The 6,794-nt window shown below is 42.6% G+C and overlaps 1 long non-coding RNA gene across 5 annotated transcripts; it reads left to right on the top strand.

Annotated features, from left to right (window-relative positions):
* Positions 1 to 2,097: 2,097 nt before the first annotated feature.
* LOC109740396 (uncharacterized) lies at positions 2,098 to 6,451 on the top strand. Of its 5 annotated transcripts, none has more exons than XR_012187517.1 (6): positions 2,098 to 2,581; positions 3,497 to 3,694; positions 4,177 to 4,306; positions 4,381 to 4,467; positions 5,537 to 5,628; positions 6,127 to 6,451. It is a non-coding gene; the product is annotated as an uncharacterized lncRNA (long non-coding RNA). The 5 variants fall into 5 exon arrangements; XR_002227302.4 differs by having other exon boundaries at positions 2,101 to 2,581; positions 5,510 to 5,628; XR_012187519.1 differs by having other exon boundaries at positions 2,114 to 2,581; positions 4,177 to 4,301.
* The last annotated feature ends 343 nt before the right edge of the window (positions 6,452 to 6,794 follow it).

The following is a 6,794-nucleotide window of genomic DNA, read 5'->3' as shown; positions in this document are numbered from 1 at the left end:
TTCCTAATCCATGCCATGCCAATCATTGAACTTTCTGAAATGATCATCTTGAAATAGCATTAGTTCAATGAGCTATATGTTGTTAGGAATTACCAAAACCACCGAGGGATAGTTGCACTTTCAACCTTCGATACGTAGTATATGGGTTTTTGGAGTGGGAATTTATGTCCCTCTTCCTCTCGTTTAACGACGAGTACTGCGCTCACCACCTGGTGAGTTGTAGATATGTACAGTAGCATGGGTTCACCGATGTTAGGTGCGGCAAGGATTGGGTTGTTTGCTAGCAGAGTTTTTATTTCTTCCAGCCCGGCTGTTGCCGCGTATGTCCACTCAAAGTGGTTTGTACGTCGAAGCAAGCGATATAGCGGCAGGGCCTTCTCTCCTAATCTGGAGATGAAACGGCAGCTAGTTTTTGGACCTGCTTTAGGTCGGTTGGTATTGCCAACTATGACAAGGCTTGGATTTTGGCCGGATTTGCTTCGATTCCTCTATTGGAAACAATGAACCCGAGCAGCTTTTCGGCCGAAACGCCGAAAACGCATTTTTTCGGATTGAGCCGTATGTCATATGTTCGAATGTTTTCAAATGTAAGACGTAAGTCGCCCACCAATGATTCGACATGTTTAGTTTTGATGACTACATCATCTACATATGCCTCCACCGTCTTGCCAATTTGTTTTTCCAGGCATGTTTGAATAATGCGTTGGTAAGTGGCGCCGGCGTTTTTGAGTCCAAAAGACGTAGTGTTAAAGCAGAAAGGCCCGTACGGAGTGATGAATGCCGTTGTGGCCTGATCGGATTCCTTCATCTTAATCTGATGATATCCGGAGTATGCATCGAGGAAACACAGTGAATCGTGTCCTGCAGTTGCATTGATGATTTGGTCAATGCGGGGCAGTGGGAAGGGGTCCTTAGAGCAGGCCTTATTGAGGTATTTGAAATCGACACAAAGGCGCCAGGATTTGTCCTTTTTTGGTACCATGACCAGGTTTGCTAGCCAATTCGGGGGGTTTATCTCTCTAACTGTAGGATCGAAAGTATGTCTAGAGGGGGGGTGATTAGACTACTTGGCCAAATAAAAATCTATCATTTTCCCAATTTTAAGTCTTGCAGATTTTAGCAACTTAACACAAGTCAAACAATCAACCTACACATGCAAGTCTAAGAGTATAGCAGCGGAATGTAAAAACATTGCACATGAAGGTAACGGGAGGAGTTTGGAGGGAGCAAACACAATGTAGACGCGGAGATTTTTTCCGTGGTTCCGATAGGTGGTGCTATCGTACATCCACGTTGATGGAGACTTCAACCCACGAAGGGTAACGGTCGCGTGAGTCTACGGAGGGCTCCACCCACGAAGGGTCCACGAAGAAGCAACCTTGTCTACCACACCATGGCCATCGCCCACGAAGGACTTGCCTCAATAGGGTAGATCTTCACGAAGTAGGCGATGTTCTTGTCTGTACAAACTCCTTGGTTCAACTCCACAATCTTGACGGAGGCTCCCAAGTGACACCTAACCAATCTAGGAGACACCACTGTCCAAAAGGTAATAGATGGTGTGTTGATGATGAACTCCTTGCTCTTGTGCTTCAAATGATAGTCTCCCCAACACTCAACTCTCTCTCACATATTTGAATTTGGTGGAAAGATGATTTGAGTGAAAAACAAATTGGGGAAGACTAGAGATCAAGATTCTTGTGGTTGGAATGGAATATCTTAGTCTCAACACATGAGTAGATGGTTCTCTCTCTCAGAAAATGTATGCTGAAAGTGTAGCCACGTCACTACGCCAACGACACTGCATTCCCTACAGACGTGTGTTGAGAAAAGTTAATATTGCCGACTAACAATTAGTTGGAAAATGTTGTGACAGATAGTTGGTTGGGAAAAACCGTAAACAATGGCAGACCATCGGACGGGAATATCAGCACATTTAATGTCGAACTGTGGGTCAGGAAAGCTCCCATGCACGTCTATTCGTTGGTCGGGAAATAACCCCGACCAACGGTCTGTGCCAAATGGGCCTGCGCGCGCGTAGAGAAAAATTAGCGTTGGCCCAGGCCCACGAAAGTCCCCCCCAACGCATAAGGCACCACTCGCGCGGAGCCAAATCCCTAATTCCCCTTTCCCATTCCCCACTCGCGCCGCCCTGGGCTCTCCGCCGCCGCCGCGCCATTGTGCTGCACCCGCGCGACCCTACTGGACTGCCGCCCCACACCGCCTGCCCCCATGCGCTCGACCCCTCTCGTCTGCACCGGCGCACTCCCCTGACCACAAGAACTTTGGCGTCGTCACCGTCATGGCATGCGGCCGGCAGATCCCGGGGAGACGGGATTCAACCTGCGGCAGAGGGCTGTTGCCCTGTACTAGAAGACTGCGCCGGCCGTGGTGAAGTACTCCATGGAGGCGCTGCTGCTCGTGGTGTCCAACCCCGTTGACGTCCTCGCCGGCCTCGCCTTCAAGATTTCAGAGTTGGGTTCCAGGCGAGCGGCGTCATCTGCTCCGGTACCGACCTCGACGCCTCCTGGTTTTGGTTCCTCATCAACGACCCCCCGCCATCAACGCACAGGACGTGCAGGTAGCTTACTAGACCCGAATCCATCCATGAATCCATTGGCCTATTGCTCTCCCGATAAAAATTTCTCAGGTTCATAGAAATACTTTACGAGTATTTGTTTTTTTTTTTCGGAAGTCTAACTTGTTACTAATTTGGTCGATGGTTTCCACAAGAAGGGAGCATATGTAACAGGCCTTCCAGATACTCTTCATGTTACTGATTTTCTCATAGAAAATTCTTCATTGCCATATATATTTTTCGTTGACATATCATTAAGCATCAGTTCTGTATTTTGATTCTTTTTCTCGATTATAGAAGGTGTTATATGTCCAGCCTACACTCATGTTTAATTTCCGCATAGTTTGCTTCCTTATTTCCTTTCCCATGTAATTATTAAGTAGTTATTCTACATTCTGCGCAGTTCCAATCAGATTCAAGGCAGCAGTTATATCGTTGAATAGTTGTTGCAATTTCTGCTACATATATATGTAGATTTGTGAAAGTATTTCTAAACATGTTACCAGGTTTAATGGAAGAAATCCAACAAATGAAATAGCAATAATGTTAGGTAAGGTGTGGGGGTGTCCTGCCTCCTATGTTCAATTTACACTCTTCCAGTTTCCTCACATAATAAATCTAAATTAAATGAAGTCGATATATTACACATATAAATCTAAATTAAATGAAGTCGATATATTACCAGGTTTAATGTAGTTTTCACATATAAATCTTCTGGACCAAATGATCTCCGTGTTATGAATATTGATCCGCAATAGCATGTCCTTAATCAAAATTCCATGTATATTAAATGATGGAAGTAGCAGAATCTTCGTCGCAGTGTTTTATAGTTTCATTTATCAGAGAGACAATGCTGCTTGAAAGTATTCTAACTTCACCGAGAGTGAATGAATTTTAACCAGGAGTGTTGTGCTGCAGGATTCCCAGCCCACCCCAGCATCCCCTTCAACCCGGAACCAGTTTACTGTTGCGCCTCTGCAACCTTACAGGTCGCCACAGTCTGTGCAACAGCTAGCAGCAGGGCCCATTGTCGTTGCCGTGCATCCCAGGTTCATCTGCTTGCTGCTGTTGCCATCGCTGAAACCAACCAGGAGTTAGTGGCTTCAAAGCACCAAAGTATAATAATCTTTCTTCTTCATAGGTCATCACTTCCTAATCCTAGTTCAGTTCACTACATAATCCTAGTTCACTTCATAGGTCATCACTTCATAATCCTAGTTCAGTTCACTTCGTTATTCCTTTTATTTCAGTATAATGGGGCATCATATTATTAAATATTTTTTGTTCTCTATACACCGAATGAAAACTAGGTATTTGGAGGTTTTGTTCTCTGTTTTGCATAACTGACATGCAATTTGTTCCACGCCTTTTCTTTTCTGGAAGCAACAAAGATATATCATATACTAGGGTGTTACCCACTATTACTCTCAAGAGAGTCGAGATTAGGACATCAGCTTGTTAGAACTCTATCAATGATGTTGTATTATGATGCAGTCTACTAATCAATGATGCTGTATTATCAAGAAATTTGTTGTACTAGTACATTATTCCATGATGCAGTCTGCTAGTATAGCTTACAGCAAAATATTTTAAACCAGGTTGGTCGGACAATCTGGTGCTTATCTGCTGGGATTTTGAATTGAATATGTGTGGAATTTCTGGTAGCTATGTGGATCTATTGGCTCCGAAAACTGATACCCCAGTGTCTACAATTTGTGGCCATGTAGGGTATGATATAAATCTCAGATTTTCTTGTTTAATTAGTCACAATTGTTAGTTTGTTAATGGCTTCATGTATGCAGCTCAAGCGTCTCTCCTTCATCATGTAAAATGTCAAACTTGAAAATCGTCTAGGCAGAAGGGTACATCCCCAAGAGGCCCAATTGCAGGTACAGATAATAAACACAACTTTGTAACTTTCTAAGCAACACACAAGTAGAAAATTGTTGTATGCAGAAGTGAGGCTAGACATGCTTGCTATTACTTATTTCAAGCTTGAGCTTTTAGTTTCTGATGATGTGACCACACGCTTGTGTTTTTTGTGTATATTAATCTGACGGAACTATATGCCGCCAATGATGGATGGCTTGGATGCAGTACTTTAACCTAAAATTTAACCTGAAGAGCATCTTATTTGTGCCCTGTTTCCAGAATATTTTAAATATCTGAATGTTATGACAAATGAAATCAAACTATTTCTTGTACCATTGGTGGTTTAATGTTTCCATTGTTCCCATTGGGGTGGCCTCATAGTTTTCCGAGCAAGAAATACGATCTGGAGAAGCAAATGTCAAGTTCGTCTGTTCGTACCGAAGTTGTAAAAGTAACTAGAAGTGATCATTTTTTCTGGGCACTAGCTCTCTTCTAGTAGAACACAATCTATACTGCTGGTTTTTCATGTTTGTTGGCAGTTAGACAATTATAACTATATATTTAGTTCAAATTATGGAAACCTAGCTAAAATTTCCAATCCATGTAGACACCTAAAATTATTGTGAACATAGACCAAATATTGACCTGACGTGCGCTAACAACAAGCAAACAAACTGTTTGATTTGTGTCTTGTTGCACACCGGTCAAAATTTAACCACTACTATGTTCAATCCATATATTGAGCTAGGTGTTATCCCTTTGCCGACACACACACACACACACATATAGGATTTACTTTGTTTATTGAAAATATTTATATAAACGTATGCTGATACTTTTTATACTTATATTAAGGACCCCTGGGTTCATAGTTACTGTACACCTTCTACTCAATATTTGACAGAGTAATAAAAGATGGTTGATAAATATGTGCTCTGAACCTTGGTTTATTAAGTGGCGGAGCTTTGACAGGGCGAACCTGGGCAGCCCAGGTCATTTATTTAGAAGACGAGCACTCCACCAGGCTGTTTCTCAATGTATCATTTTGGTCTCTTGTAGTAAAAACTTTGGCGATGCTCATGACAGGCAGTGACACTCTGTGGTGGTGTCGAGCGTTGGGGTAGGAAAGCAGAACATCATCAACTCTGCCTCACCTCTTCCACTCGTGCTGTCTGATGGTAATTTTATTTTTATCCTTCCTATTGATGTACTGTAGTGCAGTCCGATTATTTTGATTTTGCTTTTTTATTAGTTCTGACTCATGCTGGGAAAAGTTCTAATTAGGTCGTACGTTTTGCACTAAATGGAAAGGTCAAACTATGTGGTTAAGTAGTATTTTGGTACTTACCTCAAAAGAAGGTTGTATTTTGGTAGTACCCTGTTTTGGAGAAGCTTTTATATGTAATTGGTGTTAGAAATGTATTTTGTAAGTAGATAGGATCAATATGCTTAACATGCTACAAATTGCAACTTGTGGTCGTGCTTTGGTATTTCAAAAACAAAATCATATCATTTTGTAGCCCCCCCCCCCCCCCCCCCCCTTGAAATTTTTGTTCTGATTTTGAAAAATAGGGAACCTAGAAAGGCTAGAGTTTGTGCAATGTATTTTGTAGCCCCCCCTCCAGAAGTGTTCAAGAAGCAGATCAAGAATATTAACTCGGGATTTTTACTTGCAGATGTTCAAGCTGGAGGATGTTCTGCAATGAGATGTGGAATGAAGGCTTTGATGTCAAGTACGAGAATGATGCAAGGATGTTGGTGGAAGGCTGTGAGGATGGGTATGTAGTTACCCACTACAAGGAGCCAAGGCAGATGATGTGCCTCTTAGAAAAATTCTAGTAAACACTAGGAATTTTTGCTCTCAGACAATGAACCATAATGTCTCCTCTATTTCATTAGTTACATAAGTTTACAGGAAACTTGGATGGTCATTGGTTCATAACATATGCACTATTTATATGTGAAAATTAATGGATGTGTGTTATTATTGTTTGGTTCTGATATATTATTCTTGGCCGACATGAATGTTACTGTTATGAATTATGCAACTTGATTGATGTTCTGATGGTAAAGTAAAATCTCCCTATGTGAGGGAAAACGGATGTTGGTTGGCAAAACATTGTCCATCGTCTGGGAAAGGCCCATGAGGCCCAACGGTATGTTGGTTGGGAAAGATTACCCTGTCTGGTAGTCGGTCGGGAAAGGTCCATGGTAGCCCTGTCAGATAGTCGGTCGGGAAAGATTACCCTGCCAGATAGTTGGTCGGGAAAGGCCCATGGCAGCCCCAATGGACTGTCGGTCGGGAAAGGCTTGTGGCAGCCCCAACGGACCATCGGTCAGGAAA

Source organism: Aegilops tauschii, chromosome 6, assembly GCF_002575655.3.
Source record: "Aegilops tauschii subsp. strangulata cultivar AL8/78 chromosome 6, Aet v6.0, whole genome shotgun sequence".
Lineage (NCBI taxonomy): Eukaryota > Viridiplantae > Streptophyta > Magnoliopsida > Poales > Poaceae > Aegilops > Aegilops tauschii.
The sequence above is the reverse complement of the archived record's forward strand: the minus strand, read 5'-3'. Positions and strand labels throughout refer to the sequence as shown.